This window comes from Anomaloglossus baeobatrachus, chromosome 1, assembly GCF_048569485.1.
Source record: "Anomaloglossus baeobatrachus isolate aAnoBae1 chromosome 1, aAnoBae1.hap1, whole genome shotgun sequence".
Classification (NCBI taxonomy): Eukaryota; Metazoa; Chordata; class Amphibia; order Anura; family Aromobatidae; genus Anomaloglossus; species Anomaloglossus baeobatrachus.
Window position 1 is genome coordinate 531,228,664 of NC_134353.1, and position 21,159 is coordinate 531,249,822.

Sequence of the window (21,159 nt, forward strand, 5' to 3'; positions counted from 1 at the left end):
AAGAATCTCAGTGGGCCCCATCCACACATACACATGCACAGATACATACACACAGGGCCGTATTTGCCATTAGGCACTTGAGGGCACGTGCCTGGGGCGGCGCCTTCCAGAGGGGCAGCGCCCAGACCAAAACTTTAATTTTATTTTTTTTTAAAATAAATCTTCCTCCCTCCTCCAAACTCTTTATTAAATCCGGCGCCTTTTTGGAGGAGGGAGGGGGCGCCGCAGTCATTTATAGTCGCGTCTATAACACGCGACTATAAATGAAACTGTGAGCGTGCCGGCACTTCCGGGGTCAGAGGAGCTGGAATCAGCTCCCCGCCCCGACGTGCTGCCGTGCGCTCACTGTGCAGAGGTCACAGCAGCGTGAGGCAGCGCCGCGCAGAGGAGGACGGGAGATGGAACCGCCGCCGAGCAAGATGTCAGATCCTGCCACCGCCACCGTGGAGAACGGGAGATGCAGCCTGGAGCAGGTAAGCGCTGTACAGCTGAAGACCGTGCCGAACAAGCAACCCGGGGGGGCGCGCAACATAAAGGATGAGGGGATGGAACATGATGTGGGGGCGCAACATGGAGGATGAGGGGATGGAACATGATGTGGGGGCGCAACATGGAGGATGGGGGGATGGAACATGATGTGGGGGCGCAACATGGAGGATGAGGGGATGGAACATGATGTGGGGGCGCAACATGGAGGATAGGGGGGTGAAGCATGATGTGGGGGCGCAACATGGAGGATGAGGGGATGGAACATGATGTGGGGGCGCAACATGGAGGATGGGGGGATGGAACATGATGTGGGGGCGCAACATGGAGGATGGGGGGATGGAACATGATGTGGGGGCGCAACATGGAGGATGAGGGGATGGAACATGATGTGGGGGCGCAACATGGAGGATAGGGGGGTGAAGCATGATGTGGGGGCACAACATGGAGGATGGGGGGGATGAAGCATGATGTGGGGGCACAACATGGAGGATGGGGGGGATGAAGCATGATGTGGGGGCACAACATGGAGGATGGGGGGGATAAAGCATGATGTGGGGGCACAACATGGAGGATGGGGGGATGAAGCATGATGTGGGGGCACAACATGGAGGATGGGGGGATGAAGCATGATGTGGCGGAACAACATGGAGGATGGGGGGATGAAGCATGATGTGGCGGCACAACATGGAGGATGGGGGGCACAAAGCATGATGTGGGGGCACAACATGGAGGATGGGGGGCACGAAGCATGATGTGGGGGCACAACATGGAGGATGGGGGGATGAAGCATGATGTGGGGGTGCAACATGGAGGATGGGGGGATGAAGCATGATGTGGGGGTGCAACATGGAGGATGGGGGGATGAAGCATGATGTGGCGGCACAACATGGAGGATGGGGGGCACAAAGCATGATGTGGGGGCACAACATGGAGGATGGGGGGGCACGAAGCATGATGTGGGGGCACAACATGGAGGATGGGGGGATGAAGCATGATGTGGGGGTGCAACATGGAGGATGGGGGGATGAAGCATGATGTGGGGGTGCAACATGGAGGATGGGGGGATGAAGCATGATGTGGGGGTGCAAGATGGAGGATGGGGGGATGAAGCATGATGTGGGGGTGCAACATGGAGGATGGGGGGATGAAGCATGATGTGGGGGTGCAACATGGAGGATGGGGGGATGAAGCACCATGTGGGGGTGCAACATGGAGGATGGAGCATGATGTGGGGGCGCAGCATGGGGGATGGAGCAGAATGGGAAAATGGGGGGGTGGGGGAGGGAAAATGAGGGTGGTGGACAGTATAGCAAATGGGAGTTGCAGTATTGAGAATGAGAGGCATGGTATGGAGAATGGGGAAGCATGGGGGGTGCTCGGTATGGAAGGGGAACCATGGTGGGCTTGGTATGGAGGGGGCTTGATATGGAGAAGGAGCAGCACGGGGAGCGCTCAGTTAGGACCCTGGGAGGGCTCGGTATACAGAATGCGAAGCTTAAGGTTTATTATAGAGTGTGGACAGCATGAGGGGGGCAGTGAAGTGGGGGCTGCATGGAGAGGTGGGGACAGTGGGGGTCATAGTTCATAAGTGAGGAAGGTCTGGAGGGTATAATTCAGTGGTGAGGACAGTGGGGGTTTTCATTTGAGGGGGCAGTGTAGTGGAAATGTTATAGGTGAGAATGTGGAGGCTGTATACTATAAGTGACACGGTGTGAGGTCATTCTTTGTGCTGTGAGCTCAGTGATGGGCAGTTATTTATTCTTGGGCACAGCCTTGGGCTTACTTAGGGTGGTTACTCTTTAGTGAGGAGAATTATGAGTCTGTCACCAGGTTTTTGCCACCTAATTTGAGAGCAGCATAATGTAGGGGCAGAGATCCTGATTCCAGTGTTGTCACTTACTGGGCTGCTTAGTGTAGTTTTGATAAAATCACTGTTTAATCAGCAGTAGTTATCATTTCAGGACTACTTGGTGTGCTGCAGAAATATTTTACTCCCGGAATCCATTCTGTCTGCATGTTCTGGTTCTCGGAAAAACTCGGGGCCACGGTAGTCGGACCCCCAGCGATTGGAAAGTTATTCCCCATCCCAAGGATAGGGGGTAAGCTTCCAATGTGAGAAAACCCCTTTAAAGCATTGACTGATTCCAGCAATGTGTCACTTACTGAGCTGTTTGCTGTCATTTTCTCTGCTGTAGATCTTGCAGTTATACAGAGCTCATGAATATGCTGGACTACCTGCAGCACACCAAGATTAAGGAAAACAGAGCAGTGTATATGGGCTTCATTAGGAGTGAAAGGCAGCAACTTCAATAGGTATGCACAAATAAGAAGAAACAGAAGTCTTTACATTTGCCTAAGTATCTGTATATCCCATGGTCAATAATTAGCGATAATAAACGCTATAGTGCACATAAAAAGTTTTATTAGACACAAGGTCCATGGAGTATAGAATATAATAAAACACAGGACAGGATGTGACAATGACGGGCGAATAATCCCCATGTGGGGCCACATGTAGGGTAATTCATATACTGTCTCCCTGATATACAAAGTGCTGAGTGCTAGAACCAAGCTTATACATGAAACACCTACCAGCCTTTACTTACAGCAGTGTACTGACCAGAGTCAGATAATCACAGGCTAGAAAATCAGTGAGCCATAGAGACCCACAACAGCACTGGCTAGCAGTACAGGGGGCTTACCAACAGGGGGAGAGCGAAGTACAGGGAGCTTACCAACAGGGGGAGATCGCAATACAGGGAGCTTACCAACAGGGGGAGATCGCAGTACAGGGGGCTTACCAACAGGGGGAGATCGCAGTACAGGGAGCGTACCAACAGGGGGAGATCGCAGTACAGGGGGCTTACCAACAGGGGGAGATCGCAGTACAGGGAGCGTACCAACAGGGGGAGATCGCAGTACAGGGAGCGTACCAACAGGGGGAGATCGCAGTACAGGGAGCTTACCAACAGGGGGAGATCGCAGTACAGGGAGCGTACCAACAGGGGGAGATCGCAGTACAGGGAGCTTACCAACAGGGGGAGATCGCAGTACAGGGAGCGTACCAACAGGGGGAGATCGCAGTACAGGGAGCGTACCAACAGGGGGAGATCGCAGTACAGGGAGCGTACCAACAGGGGGAGATCGCAGTACAGGGAGCGTACCAACAGGGGGAGATCGCAGTACAGGGAGCGTACCAACAGGGGGAGATCGCAGTACAGGGAGCGTACCAACAGGGGGAGATCGCAGTACAGGGAGCTTACCAACAGGGGGAGATCGCAGTACAGGGAGCGTACCAACAGGGGGAGATCGCAGTACAGGGAGCTTACCAACAGGGGGAGATCGCAGTACAGGGAGCGTACCAACAGGGGGAGATCGCAGTACAGGGAGCGTACCAACAGGGGGAGATCGCAGTACAGGGAGCGTACCAACAGGGGGAGATCGCAGTACAGGGAGCGTACCAACGGGGAGATCGCAGTACAGGGAGCGTACCAACAGGGGGAGATCGCAGTACAGGGAGCGTACCAACAGGGGGAGATCGCAGTACAGGGAGCGTACCAACAGGGGGAGATCGCAGTACAGGGAGCTTACCAACAGGGGGAGATCGCATGTGGCCCCACATGGGGATTATTCGCCTGTCATTGTCAAATCCTGTCCTGTGTTTTATTATATTCTATATCCCATGGACCTTGTGTCTAATAAACGCTATAGTGCACAAAGCTTTATTATCGCTAATTATTGACCATGGGATATACAGATACTTAGGCAAATGTAAAGACTTCTGTTTCTTCTTATTTGTGCATACCTATTGAAGTTGTTGCCTTTCACTCCTAATGAAGCCCATATACACTGCTCTGTTTTCCTTAATCTTGGTGTGCTGCAGGTAGTCCAGCATATTCTTGAGCTCTGTATAACTGCAAGATCTGCAGCAGAGAAAATGACAGCAAACAGCTCAGTAAGTGACACATTGCTGGAATCAGTCAATGCTTTAAAAGGGTTTTCTCACATTGGAAACTTACCCCCTATCCTTGGGATGGGGAATAACTTTCCAATCGCTGGGGGTCTGACTACAGTGGCCCCGAGTTTTTCCGAGAACCAGAACATGCAGACAGAATGGATTCCGGGAGTAAAATTTCATAGTCCGGTCTCCTGAGCTGTGCACTTAAGAGGTCTTTTGAGCAATTGGTGGGGGTCTCAAGTCCCACCCCATGATGCCCCTTCTCCCTACTAAGCCCACCTCTGCCCTTCTAATCTCAGAATTAATGGACCTAAACATATAAGATCTCCTCCAAAAGTTAAGTCTACTGCCTGGGACTAATCAGTATTGAGGTTCTTATATGGTCTACAGTTTAATGATGGCTGGTAACAACTACCAGCATCTCCTTACCATTGTTAAGGACATACTGAGAGTTCTACGTTAATGGAATACATATATGTTTATGGGTCTAACCTGACACTGCACATGATTGCTGTACGAAGTTGGCAATGTATTCATGTACTGATGGTGGTTTTGGTGATGCCTTATTGTCTTTAGGGTGGGTTTGGCAATGTATTATTGTCTTTAGGGTGGGTTTGGTGATGTATTATTGTATTTAGGGTGGTTTTGGTGATATTACTGTATTGACAGTAGTTCTATTGATGTATTACTGTACTAACTGTGGTTTTGGTTACGTATTCTTGTATTTAGGGTGGTTTTAGTTATGTATTACTGTACTGATGATGGTTCTGGTGATAGTCATGTAGCTGTTGTAATCTTTACCTTTATCAGTCTTGATCCTAAAACATAAGGTCAGCGTACTGGACTAAAAATACAGCTATCTGCATGTCTGTCAGCCTAATAAATAAGAGACTAAAGCCCCCATACACTATGGTCTGATTTTTAGGCCGGCAGCTATCTTGCTCAGCTCTCCCATATACAGGAGCACTCATTCTGCCAAGTATTTCTGTGTTCTTTATTAGAGCCGCTGCTGGACATCTCAGGCAGCAGCTTATCATTTAGAGGATAATAGGATCTACACTCCGTAATCGGACATGCTGGAGCCTTATTCCCCCCGACAATCAGAAGTTAGAGCCCCCATACACATTGGGCTGTCAGCAGAACCCGTCGATATTGGCGGGTTTAGACCACTTTAGGTTAATGTGTATGCAGGTCTTAACTACTATCTGAAGGCTCTGGGCTCTATCAGGGAATGTGCACACGTCTTGTAGTTGTCTGTGAACCCCCGGAATTATTCAGACAGAATACGCTTCAGGACAGTCAGCATTTTATCCTGAAGCAAATATATATTTATTTTTTTTTGCTGTTGCTTCTTGGTTGTTTTTTTCAACATCTTTTAGCTACTGGATTTTACTTATTTTTTAAATGAAGTAGTAAGCGGCATCCAAGCAGCAGCCGCCATATAATGGTCACTGTCAGTCGCTTCATGTCTGAGGAAACCTGACGCGCTTAAAAAACTCCAAAGACTGAACATATGGACAGCAAGTCGTTTACATTGCAGTGTATGAGTTCATTTCTTTAATATTTAGAGTTTGGGGTTTTTGGGCGGGTTACAGCGCGTATCTGTCTGAAAACAAAATGCTGTGTGCACATACCCTTAATCTGACTGATCAGAAGGGGGCGCCACCACTCACAGTGCCTAGGGCAGCAAAACCCCCAAAGACGGCCCTGCACAGATACATACACATACAGGCATACGTACACATATTTATTTAAAGAGAAATTCACAAAAACACATATAAACAGACAAATCTATACACAGTCATATACACTGACATACATAGATACACACACACACACACACACTATTTTTATATATTTATCCAGTATATATATTTCTAATATTGGGAAGCCGGCAACAGCCTCATTCACCTCCCGGCTTGTATAACAGACATAGCCGCACACAGAGCACACTAACACTGCTGTATATACATCACAAGAGAGGCTGGGGACATACACATTACTGGGGGAAATACATATTACTGAGGAAAGGGGTATACAGCAATGGGGGGCATACAGCTCTAGAGGAGGGCGGTGACTCTGAGGTGGGGGGACAAACAGCTGTGAGGTGGGGGGTGACATGCAGCTCTGGGGGTATACAGCTCTGGGGTGGTGGGGGACATACAGCTCTGGGGGATATACAGCACTGGGGTGGGGGGACATACAGCTCTGAAGGGGTATACAGCACCTGGGTGGAGAGAGCATACAGATCTGAGGGGGTATACAGCACCTGGGTGGAGGGAACATACAACTCTGGGGGTATAGTACTATGCAGCCCCCATTGTCCTCCATATAATATTATGTAGCCCCCATATGCACTATTTAGCCCCCATATAACATTAAGCAGCCCCCATATAGCACAATGCAGACCCAGATAGCATTAGGCATCCTCATGTAGTATACAGCCCACATATAGCACAAGGCAGACACATATGGCATTAGGCACCTTCATGTAGTATATAGCCCACATATAGCACAATGCAGACCCAGAAAGCAATAGGCACCCTTGTGTAGTATACAGCCCACATATAGCACAATACAGACCCAGATAGCATTAGGCACCCTCATGCAGTATACAGCCCCTATATACCACAGTCAAGAGCCAGATAGCATTAGGCACCCTTATGTAGTGCAGAGCCCCTATATAGTACACTGCAGAGTCAGATAGCATTAGGCACCCTCATGTAGTACACAGCACCTATATAGCACAGTGCAGAGCCATATAGCATTAGGTATCCTCATGTAGTACACAGCCCTATATAGTACATTGCAGACCCAGACAGCACAGTGCAGAGCCAGATAGCATTAGGCACCCTCATGTAGTATACAGCTTGTATATATCACAGCCTGTATATAGCACAGTGCAGAGCCAGATAGCAGTAGGCACCCTCATGTAGTATACAGCTTGTATATATCACAGCCTGTATATAGCACAGTGAAGAGCCAGATAGCAATAGGCACCCTCATGTAGCATACAGCTTGTATATAGCACAGCCTGAATATAGCACAGTGCAGAGCCAGATAGCAGTAGGCATCCTCATGTAGTATACAACTTGTAAATATCACAGCCTGTATATAGCACAGTGCAGCGCCAGATAGCAGTAGGCACCCTCATGTAGTATACAGTGATTAATACTCCCTTCTCCTCGTTCCCCCGCTGATCCGGTCTCCTCGGCGCGCATTGCTGTTGCTCGCTCTGACCTCTCAGCAGGCGCGCAGTGATGACGTCACCGCGCTCTGCTGCAGAGCTTTCAGAACGCCGACAGTTACAGTGGGGAGAATGATGAGAGAGGGAGCGCGCCACTCACTCTCTCATCATTGCTCTCAATAGTATCGGCACCTGCGATGCCGATACAATTGAAAGCGCGATCCTCGGGAGGGGGGGGTGACAGCGCGGCCACCGGGCCCCCCTGAGTAGAGGTGCGCTACTCCTGCCACCACGAGTGGGCCCCCCGGCAGCTCAGGGCCCCGGCATTTGACCGGATTTGCCGGGTGCTGGCGCCGGCCCTGGGGTCTGGTGTAATGTATGTATCACTGTTCTCCCTGCACACAGGGCAATAGAGCCCCATACACATGGCAGTTATTGGTCCCACAGTGGGGATAATGGGAGTGGGTTCTGGTGTAATGTATGTATCACTTCTCCCTGCACACAGGGCATTAGAGCCCCATACACATGGCAGTTATTGTTCCCACAGTGGGGATAATGGGAGTGGGGTCTGGTGTAATATATGTATCACTTCTCCCTGCACACAGGGCATTAGAGCCCCATACACAGGGCAGTTATGGTTCCCACAGTGGGGATAATGGGAGTGGGGTCTGGTGTAATATATGTATCACTTCTCCCTGCACACAGGGCATTAGAGCCTCATACACATGGCAGTTATTGTGGGGATAATGGGAGTGGGGTCTGGTGTAATGTATGTATCACTTCTCCCAGCACACAGGGCATTAGAGCCCCATACACATGGCAGTTATTGTTCCCACAGTGGGGATAATGGGAGTGGGGTCTGGTGTAATGTATGTATCACTTCTCCCTGCACACAGGGCATTAGAGCCCCATACACATGGCAGTTATTGTTCCCACAGTGGGGATAATGGGAGTGGGGTCTGGTGTAATATATTTATCACTTCTCCCTGCACACAGGGCATTAGAGCCTCATACACATGGCAGTTATTGTTCCCACAGTGGGCATAATGGGAGTGGGGTCTGGTGTAATGTATGTATCACTTCTCCTGCACACAGGGCATTAGAGCCCCATACACATGGCAGTTATTGTTCCCACAGTGGGGATAATGGGAGTGGGGTCTGGTGTAATGTATGTATCACTTCTCCCTGCACACAGGGCATTAGAGCCCCATACTCAGGGCAGTTATTGTGGGGATAATGGGAGTGGGGTCTGGTGTAATGTATGTATCACTTCTCCCTGCACACAGCGCATTAGAGCCCCATACACAGGGCAGTTATTGTGGGGATAATGGGAGTGGGGTCTGGTGTTGTTGTGTCCCATGAATGGGAACAACCTGTTGTATATAATTCTTGGATTGCATATTTTTTCCTCCTATCAGGAAATTCCTTACTGTTACTAGGTAGATTAGACTGTATGAAGTTTGTCCCTATGTTGCTCCCTTAGTTGGCTTCTGTATAGAAAGCTCCTCCCTTCTCCTTCAGTTTAGTCTAGAGGAATCATTACTGAAGAGACATGTCTGCAACCCTGTACAGATTATTCCTTTTCACCTGCCTTTACTTTGTACTTAATACAAGATTCTAGAAGAAAACTACAGCGTTTCTCCTTGTCTTCCTACAAGTCATCGTTTGGGCTGAGTTAACACTATCTGTGAAAGCCGGTAGAGTGAGTAAAATCATACAGTTATCTAAGGGACTGATAATTAGAGCGGTTGGATTCATTGCTACCAGGAAGAGACAGAACAGTGAAAAGGACTAGCTGTGACCGGGATTAGTATACATATATCAGTAAAGAACCTGTTACCAGGAGTGCTATACTGCATACAATCCAGATAAAGGATTACCCCAAGGGGCTGATAACAAGCCACAGCATAAAACTATAGCAGCTTCTGACAAAGTGCCCTGTAAAGTAGCATGTTATGTGCGCACGTTGCGTACAGTTCACTGCAGAAATTTCTGCAGCGATCTGAAGAGCACATGTGCACTTTAAATCGCTGCAGAAATGTCCGTAGTGAGCGCTGATTCCATGCGCTCTCCCTGCAGCTCATCCCATAGACAGAGCAGGAGCTGTCGACAAAGCGCACGGAAGAAGTGACATGTCACTTCTTTTTACGCAGCGCTTCGGCAGTAGCCGAAGCGCTGCGCTCTAAAACGCCACGTGCGCACGGCCCCTGCACAATCTCCATAGACTGTGCAGGGGACGCAGGACGCATGCAGTTACGCTGCGCTACAAAGCGCAGCGTAACTGCATGTATTTACGCAACGTGCGCACATAGCCTAAACCTGTTATCAGAACTGTGTGCAGCTATAAGGCTATGTGCGCACGTTGCGTATTTTTCAGTGCAGAAAAAAACGCACCCTCTGGCAGAGGGAGCAATTGTAAACAATGCGTATTGGGAAAAAAAACGCATCTAAAACGCATGCGTTTTTCATGCGTTTTTCATGCGTTTGCCATGCGTTTTTTTAGGCACGTTTTCCAACCCACTGTTCAATAAAGTTTGTTGAAAACAGGCCTTGGGAAAAAGAAAACCTGTGATGTCATTTCCTTCTTCTTCACATTCTCTACATTCTCCATTGTGGAAACAGAGTGATATTGGCTGAAAAAATGCCGCACCCCACAGGACAGATACGTCTACGCAGGGCACAACGAAGTCGGCTGCTCATTATTCTACTGTTATTACTTCGCCGTCGTAGACGCCAGGTAATTTTTTCCCCAAATTTGATCATGTTTCTGTTTTGTGTGTTGTGCTCTATTAACCAATTATTATTATTATTATTATTATTATTTATTATTATAGCGCCATTTATTCCATGGCGCTTTACAAGTGAAAGAGGGTATACGTACAACAATCATTAACAGTACAAGACAGACTGGTATAGGAGGAGAGAGGACCCTGCCCGCGAGGGCTCACAGTCTACAGGGGGCTCACAGTCTACAGTCAGGGGGGCTCACAGTCTACAGTACCAATACAATATGTTGTAGGCAATGACAAAAAAGATGTGGGTGCATCCTCTTGTTATTGCACGTGAGGAGAAAGGCCATTTTGCCTCACTGTACAGAGATTTAAGGCGGTGAGCAAAACCTACTTTTTTTATGTTGCTACATATGTATATGTGTATGTTATACCATATTTCTATATGCATCTCTATAGGCTATTTTCATCATTTTTTTTTTTATAAATTATGCTAATAACGTATCAGTTGACATATATAATCTGTATCTTAATGTTTTTTAAATTAACCATTGTGAACTATATGTATTATGAATGCCATGTTTCCGCCTTCTCTGCCATCTTTCCGCCTTCTCTGCCATCTTTCCGCCTTCTCCGGCATCTTTCCGCCTTCTATGACATCTTTCCGCCTTCTTCGGCATCTTTCCGCCTTCTTCGGCATCTTTCCGCCTTCTCCGGCATCTTTCCGCCTTCTCCGACATCTTTCCGCCTTCTCCGACATCTTTCCGCCTTCTCCGGCATCTTTCCGCCTTCTCCAGCATCTTTCCGCCTTCTATGCCATCTTTCCGCCTTCTATGCCATCTTTCCGCCTTCTATGCCATCTTTCCGCCTTCTATGCCATCTTTCTGCCTTCTATGCCATCTTTCCGCATTCTCCGCCATCTTTCCGCCTTTTCTGCCATGTTTCTGCCTTTTCTGCCATGTTAACGCCTGCTCTGCCATGCTTCCGCCTGCTCTGCCATGTTTCTGCATTCTCTGCCATGTTTCTGCATTCTCTGCCAACTATATGTATTATGAATTATACGTGCTTCTAATCATGAGAGGATTCAGTAATCTCTGTAATCTCTGCTTCTGGTTGTTATTGTTTTTTTAATTTTTTTTTTTTTTTAAAAAGGTATCCAGACAAATTTATTTCTTTTTGTCGGCTCCCGATCCACGCTTTTGATCATCTACTAGCAATTGTCAAAACGGACCTAACACACATTGACACTGTGATGCGAAGGTCTATCTCAGCTGAGGAAAGGCTGCTCATCACCTTGCGGTAAGTTGTAACGTAATATATACCAATCAATGTTTTTGTTTTTTTTTGTGTCTGCTACAGGAATCTGCACCCTTGCATGTTGAATCTCGACATTTTGGCCACACTCCTCATGTGACAGACACTGGGAATTACGTAGATTTTGTTTTGCTGGAAAATGTTCATGTTGCACTTAATTTAATTTCTCTAAAAACCTGGCAACATTAAAGTCAATATAGCTGTTACACAATGCAGCCAGAACTTGAGGACAATGCACAGCCAACACCTTTATATGTAATGTCTTCTTGTCACAACGCAGGCAGTAACGCTTTAGCGATCCCACCAGCGATTTGACCTTGTCAGGATCGCTGGTGCGTCGCAACATGGTCGCTGGTGAGCTGTCAATCAGGCAGATCTCACCAGCGACCATTGACCAGCACCCAGCCAGCAGCGACGCGTGGCAGCTATGCTGTGCTTGGTAACTACGGTAAATATTGGGTCACCAAGCGCTTGGTTAACCGATATTTACCTTACTTACCAGTGCACACCGCCTAGCACGGCTCCCTGCACACCTAGCCAGAGTACACATCAGGTTAATAAGCAAACCGCTTTGCTTATTTACCCGATGTGTACTCCGGCGATGCGTGCAGTGATCCGGCACTGGCAACGTGAGAGCGGCGGAAGCTATTAACTAATGTAAATATCAGATAACCTGGCTGGTTCACCGATAGTTATCTTGGTTACCAGCGTCCGCAGAGGCCGGCTCACTGCGCAATCAGATTGTTTCTATCTCGCTGTCACACACAGCGATGTGTGGTTCACATCGGGAGAGCAACAACTAAAAAATGAAGCCGAGCTGTGTGTAACGAGCAGCGTTCTCACAGCAGGGGCTAGCTCGCTGCCCAGTGTCACACACAGCGAGATCGCTAATAAGGTCACTGCTGCGAATTGGTTGAATTAAATTGCAATGTATGTAAATTTTGAAAAAAGTCCCAAACTGGTTTTCATTTAATTTTCTTTTCTTTTCCATATTTCTGGCCACTGGAGAGAGTTTTGCATCCCTGCATCTTCAATTTCGGGTTGGTAAATCAACCATTTCCGAAATTGTGAGGTGCACATGCAACGTGATCTGGCAGAAGTTGCAGCCCATAGTGATGCCTTCCCCAACCGAGCAGACTTGGCTGCAGGTTGCGGCAGGCTTTAAGACTGTGGCCAACTTCCCCAACTGCATAGGTGCCGTCGATGGCAAACATGTAAGAGTGCAGAAGCCACCGCGATCAGGATCCAATTTTTTTAATTACAAAAAATATTTTTCTGTGGTCCTCATGGCAGTGGCGGATGCCCATTACAACTTTGTGGCCATCGATGTTGGTGCTTATGGCAGTACGGGGGATTCTCGGGTGTTGAGAACATCACAGATTGGTCTGCAAATTCTTCAAGATTGCGTAACGCTCCCAGCCTCACAACCTTTGCCGGGCTCCACAGATCCAGTCCCCTTTGTGATGGTATCGGATGAGGCCTTCCCTTTACGAACAAACCTGCTGCGCCCATGCCCACGGAGGGGACTGGATAACCGGCGTAGGATTTTTAACTATCGGCTGAGTCGTGCACGTAGATATGTGGAGTGCACCTTTGGAATCATGAGTAGTCAGTGGAGGATCTTTCACACAGCCATCCAGTTAAAACCAAACACGGTTGATGCTGTCATAAAAGCGTGCTGTGCACTCCACAATTTTGCTCGTCAGTACACCAGTGATGTAGTTGAAGAAGCACAGGCACGAAGCTTTATGCCAGTATTGACCGTTTCTGGTCGGCCTAGTAATTCTGGTGTCTCTGTGAGAGAGACCTTCACTGACTACTTTATGAGTCCGGAAGGTGCCGTTCACTGGCAATACTCCAGTGTCGGTGTTGAGCAGCCAGACCAGCAGAGAAGACAGGACCCCGAATGAAAGAAAAGATGTTGAAGATTTTTTTTCACGCTCAATGGAACGCACATCTTGTCACCCCTAATTAATACCTCAAATGCAACATGTTTGTTATGTTTATGTTATGTGAAATAAATATGTGTTAAATGAAAAATGATGTATTTACTGTGTCACAATTTGGATGAAACAAAATAAGAAGTTAACACACACACACAAAGTCAAAACTGTTTTTCACAATTTATTTAACCAAAAAGATTCAATTGAAAACTAGTATTTTTTTATTTTACAGTGTTCTAAACTTGACAGTGTAAAAATAAACATACACATTGTTTTAAAATTTTTTTGAAACATTAAATAATTCTTTAGGATAGGACCCTTTTTTTATTTTACAGTCTAAACATAGCTGTGTAATAAGCCTCAAATTTTTGGGGGAATTTTAATTTAGAGATTAAAAACGTCTTCAGAATATGGCTTCCAAGCTTTGTGATGGGCCAGTAATTTGAGGGGTATTTGGTTCAATGTTTTTTTGGTGAACCTCACGCCTTAATTGTGATTGATAATATGGGGTGGCAGGTCTCACCCCAAATGTGGTAGATAACAGAGAGCAAAGGAGAGAGGTGTTCAATTGCCGCGCCAATAGATCACTTCAGCAGATGTTCAGATCAATGTCACTTTATTGTCATTCAGGTCGACGCGTTTCTGGAGCAACTGCCCCCTTCATCAGGACCACCAGGAATAGAAATAACATCCAATTATTGGATGTTATTTCTATTCCTGGTGGTCCTGATGAAGGGGGCAGTTGCTCCAGAAACGCGTCGACCTGAATGACAATAAAGTGACATTGATCTGAACATCTGCTGAAGTGATCTATTGGCGCGACAATTGAACACCTCTCTCCTTTGCTCTCTGTTATCTACCGGTTTTGGTGGCTGCAGCCTTGGATCGACGATACATGCGTTTATAGTAGTTGTGGCTTTTCACAACTGCAATTGGTGAGTAATTTGACTCCCCCCTCCCTACACCTCACATATTGGGGTAAGACCCTATTGCGCTTGTTTTTCCACAGCTTTTTCTCCCGAATGACGTAGGAAAGTCTGGGTAGGGGAGGGACGAACAAAGGAATAAGGGGCAGGTGGTGTTGGAATGGTGGCACTAGAAGGTGTGAAGGTGGCACTTGTTGTAGTTGATGCTACAATTGGTGTTTTTGCCTGTTTACATGAAAAAAATTTTTCAATGCCACAGGCAAGCTCACCTCCTGTTGGGAAGGGCACATCTTCCTCAAAGCCAGCTAATACTGAACAAATGGCCGTCATGCATGTTGATTGTTTACAACGATTGTTTAGGAGATGCAATCGATTCGCAATGCTTGACCCAAAATTATCTAAGTGATCCTCCTGTGCCGTACTTTTTAGCATAGCCAAAGTTTTTCATTTTCTAGTGGATCAGTACTTGGCTCTCCTTGTTTTCTGTTTTTTTTTGGGGGGGGGGTTTCCCTCTTTGAGTGTGTTGATGGATCCCAGACACTGAAGTTGCCGCTGCCACCGACGAACCGCCTGTGCTGGGATGTTGCTGTTCTGTTGCCGCCATGTTTGATTCCTCAGACGCCTGGCTGGAGATGTCTTGTGGTGGTTGTTGTAACACCAGCTCTTCACTCTCCAGAGTACTTTCTTGTGTAGGCTCCTGTGGAGGATCTATATTTCCTTCGGTCCTGTGAATACATAAAATAGTTCATTTAGAGAATTTATAATATTAACACATTGGTAAATAAGATGGGTAACATTGGTTGTTTATTGAGCAAGAATTTTGTAAACTTACGGACGTAAGACTCGGCTTGTCTGGAGAAACTGCAGCTCATCATAGAAAGGAAATTTAAATTTTGAAGGCGAAGATCCTCTACGGTTGGCCTCCGTTTGGAACCGATTGTACCGGTCCTTCACTGACCACCATCTTTTCCGTATATCTTTTTCTGTCACAAATAAAAATAAAAAATTAAAAATCTTGAAGACAGAGTATAAAATATTTTGGTAGACAGTACGACGCATCAATTAACATTACCAATTTGATTCTGCAGTGCAGCATCAGCCTCATGCCACCGAGGGAAAAGTTCACGGCAGATAATTATCCAGCTGTTTTCCCGCTTTTGTTTATGGCTATAATCTCGACTGGATGGGTCCCATAAGCAGGGGAACGACTCCACCTAGAAACACAAAAGAGCAGTAAAAACCATGTTCCGGGAAAAAAAAATAAAAAATGTGTACAGATAAATGTATGGATACATGGAAAGATAGAACAAACACATAGAAAGAAGGATACATGGAAATATAGAACAAACATAGAAGGATACATGGAAATATAGAACAAACACATAGAAAGAAGGATACATGGAAATATAGAACAAACACATAGAAAGAAGGATACATGGAAATATAGAACAAACACATAGAAAGAAGGATACATGGAAATATAGAACAAACACATAGAAAGAAGGATACATGGAAATATAGAACAAACACATAGAAAGAAGGATACATGGAAATATAGAACAAACACATAGAAAGAAGGATACATGGAAATATAGAACAAACACATAGAAAGAAGGATACATGGAAATATAGAACAAACACATAGAAAGAAGGATACATGGAAATATAGAACAAACACATAGAAAGAAGGATACATGGAAATATAGAACAAACACATAGAAAGAAGGATACATGGAAATATAGAACAAACACATAGAAAGAAGGATACATGGAAATATAGAACAAACACATAGAAAGAAGGATACATGGAAATATAGAAAATAAAAGAAAGAATCGATAGATAAGATCACAAACTTTATTTTCATTTTTTACATTTTATCACACCTCAGCTGGGGAGAATGGGATTACTTGAGGACATTTCCCACGGCTGGGGTGACGTCACCTCAGCTGGGGAGAATAGGGTAACTTGAGGACATTTCCCACGGCTGGGGTGACGTCACCTCAGCTCATGAAGAAATATATCATTCAAGCAGGAGTGGACGGGGGAGCAGGAGCGGATGGGACATCAACAATGGACGGGTCAGCACAACGGGCCGGACAGCACCACAGCACCGGACAGCACCAGGTGACGGGCCGCATTACGGGACGAGGCCGCATTACGGGACGGGGCCGCATTGGGACAGGGCCGCATCACGGGACGGTGCCGCATTGGGTCGGGGCCGCATCACGGGTTGGGGCCGCACCACGGGACGGGGCCGCATTACGGGACGGGGCCGCATCACGGGACGGGCCAGGACCAGATCACAGGGGCTAAAGTATGGGACGGGCCAGGACCAGATCACAGGGGCTAAAGTATGGGACGGGCCAGGACCAGATCACAGGGGCTAAAGTACGGGACGGGCCAGGACCAGATCACAGGGGCTAAACTACGGGACGGGCCAGGACCAGATCACAGGGGCTAAACTACGGGACGGGCCAGGACCAGATCACAGGGGCTAAAGTACGGGACGGGCCAGGACCAGATCACAGGGGCTAAACTACGGGACGGGCCAGGACCAGATCACAGGGGCTAAACTACGGGACGGGCCAGGACCAGATCACAGGGGCTAAACTAGGGGACGGGCCAGGACCAGGTCACGGGGGCTAAACTATGGGTCAAAAAAATAAAACATTGACTATACTCACCAGGCTGATCATCTTCGGAACATCTATTTTTAAACGATTATACCACGCCATGGTATATGCTCCAAATAATTGATCCGAACCTGTGTAGGGAAAAAAAAAAACACGCCCGCCTCTCTCCAAAATACAGGAAAGATGACTGTACTTTGCCAGGATGTGAGGTCAACAGGAAACCAACCTCTTGACCTCACTTCCAGGGCAAACTGCATGCGTTCAGTATCATTCAGAGCGCAACAAAAATGCAGTGCAAGCGCACAGCGATGCATTTTCGTTGCGCTTTGAACAACCTTCATTAATTTCAATGGGACCAAAGCGCACCAAAGAAGTGACATGTTGCTTTTTTTTACGCAGCGATTCGGATGTAAATTTCTGCATGCAAATCGCTGCGTTCAAAAAAGCAACGTGCGCACGGCCCCTGCACAATCTCCATAGATTATGCAGGGGACGCAGGACGCATGCAGTTACGCTGCGCTACAAAGCGCAGCGTAACTGCATGTATTTACGCAACGTGCGCACATAGCCTAAACCTAGAATCACCTATAAGCTAATTGTAAATTGCAGCCAGAGACTCTGCAAATAAATTCTGCAAAACACAGACTGCTGGCTGCAGAGATTGCAACATTGTATTGTTTCCCTGACAACCAGTGCAGAGCAGCATTCACCCTTCCTGATGGAGTCAAAGAGAGCTCTCTCAATACCTGCTTTAAAGCAACAAGAGGAAGACAGGGACTCACACTCAAATTACAGTGAAAGATCTAAGCGGTTTATCAGACCAACATGGAAGGTTATAGAGAACCTAGAAACAGCCAGAAGTGAACTGTTTACCCATACAGCATTATTGTGGCAAAGAGTGCAAAAACAAGTGACTGTTTTATCTGCGCCTGGTGCTCATGAGCTACCACCAGAGTGAGCCCTTGAACAACTGTACTCAGCATACCGGTCTTACAAAGAGATTTGTAAAAAATATTCCTCTACCCTGCTGAGATCAAATACGTCTCAGTTTCAAAAAGAACTACAGGACTTTCAACAGCTTAATGCTGAACAAGACCGCACCGTGCGCGACATTGTGAGCGAGACTGAAGCAAAAATTGTGCAAATGTCAGGAGCGGCATCTTACAAATCCAGGTCCGTTAAGAGCTCAAGGCACTCACTCAAATCAGGCTCATCAAGGTACTCAACCCTCAGCGAGCAGCTCATAAAGGCGCGCGCTGAAGCAGAAACAACAAAAGTACAAGCCATCTTCGCCCAGAGAGAAGCAGAGATGAAAGCAGAATCTGCACGCAAGGAAGCAGAGATGAAAGCAGAATCTGCACGCAAGGAAGCAGAAATTGAAGCCCTTCAGAAGGAATGTGAACATGTGGCGGCCATGGCAAGGCTAAAAGTCTTTGAGCAAGCTCTGGGTGGGAGCCAAGAAGGCAGCGCCACTTTGTGTGATCTCGACTCAGAAGACTCACTTAAGCGTACAAGAGATTACGTGCTGAGCCAAGCCGACGAACTGCCAACTACCATCAACATTCCCATCAGTGCTAACACTTCTCCAGAGCCTCAAGACACTGATCCACCTACAGCTTCCAGCCTTCCAGGTCAGTCCAATGCACCTCAGACTTTCAAGCCTGAACCTGCTTCATATTCCAATGCACAGCCACACCCTGCGCATCAGCAACCTCTGTATGCAACCTACATGCAACCTAACATGCCGGCAAGGCGCTACACTCCCAACAACTATGTAGTTCCAGCCCCGTATACAACAGAGATTGTACACACCAAACCGATCACTGGTCTAAATGCCTACACCACTCCATACTTTCCCATGTTCCCGAACCAAGAAGCTATGAATCACGCAACCAGCACCACGCAGTCAACAAATGTGCCCCCAACGTCGGAAAGATCAGACATGTCCGACTTTGCGAGGTACATGATCCGCCGAGAACTCACCAACACCGGTCTCACAAAGTTTGACGACCAGCCTGAAAACTACAGAGGGTGGAAGTGTGCCTTCAAAACCGCAACGCGTGACCTCGGCATTACGGCTTCTGAAGAGCTGGACTTGCTAATCAGGTGGCTAGGGCCACGGTCTACTGAAAGAATCAAGAGACTCAGATCCGTCTACATCAGCGACCCAACAACTGGTCTCGCAACCGCATGGGACAGACTAGAGAAAGGCTTCGGCAGTCCTGAAGCAATTGAAGATGCATTGCTGAAACAACTATACGACCTTCCCAAAATATCTGGCAAGGATGCTTCAAAGTACCAGGAACTCAGCGACCTGCTGTCTGAGCTCCAGCTGGCCAAAACAGACACACACCTACCTGGCCTCAGCTACCTGGACACCGCTCGTGGGGTGAAACCCATAGTCGCCAAATTACCTTACAATGTGCAGGAAAGGTGGACTACGGTAGGAACAAACTATAAAAAAGAGCACCAAGTCTCCTTCCCTCCATTCTCCTACTTCTGCGAGTTCATCAACGGCATCGCGGAACGTAAGGCAGACCCCAGCTTCACCTGTGGAGAACCCACCGACTCCACTTCACCAGCTCCCAGGTATGAGAGCACTCATCAAAATGACAGAAAATGTAGGGGCCCAGTATCAGTCAAAAAGACCGATGTTCTACCACCTACACCAACGTCAGCACCAGACAAGGGCAATGAAGGCGGGAAGGCGGAAAATCCAAGCCGCCAGTGTCCAATTCACAAGCTGCCACACCCCCTGAAGAAGTGCACTGGCTTCAGGAAGAAACCCCTTCAAGAACGAAAGGAACTCTTGAAAAGGTTTGGGGTATGTTTCAGGTGTTGTGCCTCTACAGAACACCTTGCCAAGGACTGTAAGGTTACAATTAAGTGCATGGAGTGTGACAGCACAGATCACGTACAAGCGCTGCACCCATCTCAGCCTGATCCTGCACCTACACCTTCTCCTACCACAAGTCATTGCGGGGAGAGTACAGGCCAAGCTGCAAACCACCTCACAGTATCCTCCTCGTGCACCGCAGTCTGCGGAGAAGATCTCTGGGACAAGTCTTGTGCAAAAATATGCCTAGTAAGGATATATCCCAAAGGTCACCCAGAAAGGGCCGTGAAGGTGTACAGCATCCTGGACGACCAGAGTAACAGGTCACTTGCCAGGTCTGAACTCTTCGACTTGTTCGGCTTAAAAGGAAATGCCTACCCTTATACACTAGATACTTGCAGCGGCATCTCAGAAGCTTGCGGAAGAACAGCCAGTGGTCTCGTGGTAACATCTCTTGAAAATACCGTAGAGATACCTCTACCGACACTCGTCGAGTGCAACCAGATACCGGCTAACCGGGAAGAGATTCCGACACCTGAGGCAGCTCTTCACCACCCTCACCTGAGAACTATCGCCAGCAAGATCCCACCTCTTGATCATAGTGCAAAAATCCTGATTCTGATTGGAAGGGACATCCTCCGGCTACACAAAGTACACCAACACATCAACGGGCCACATGATGCGCCATTTGCTCAACGCTACGACTTAGGCTCGGTGATCATAGGAAACGTCTGCGTAGGCAAAAGGAAGAGTCCCGATGCGATCTCCTCCTACAAGACGCACATCCTCCCAAACGGTCGCGGCACTCACTTTCAACCATGTCCGCATCACTACGGGGTGAAAGAGAGGCTGAGTGACACCAGGTGGCGACAGCAGCCTCCCGACTGCGCGGACGCATATCATATCTGGGATGACGACTTCGGGTCAACAGCGTTCGAGTCTACAAACGAAGACAACAAATTGGCTCCGATGAGAAAAGACAAAGAATTCGTAAAGATTATGGATAAAGAGTTCTCTCAAAATGACTCTAACAGTTGGGTAGCCCCATTACCCTTTCGGTCTCCAAGGCCAAGGTTGCCAAACAACTCCCAGCAAGCAACCGCAAGGTCCTCCTCTCTAAAACGCACTTTGGAAAGACAACCA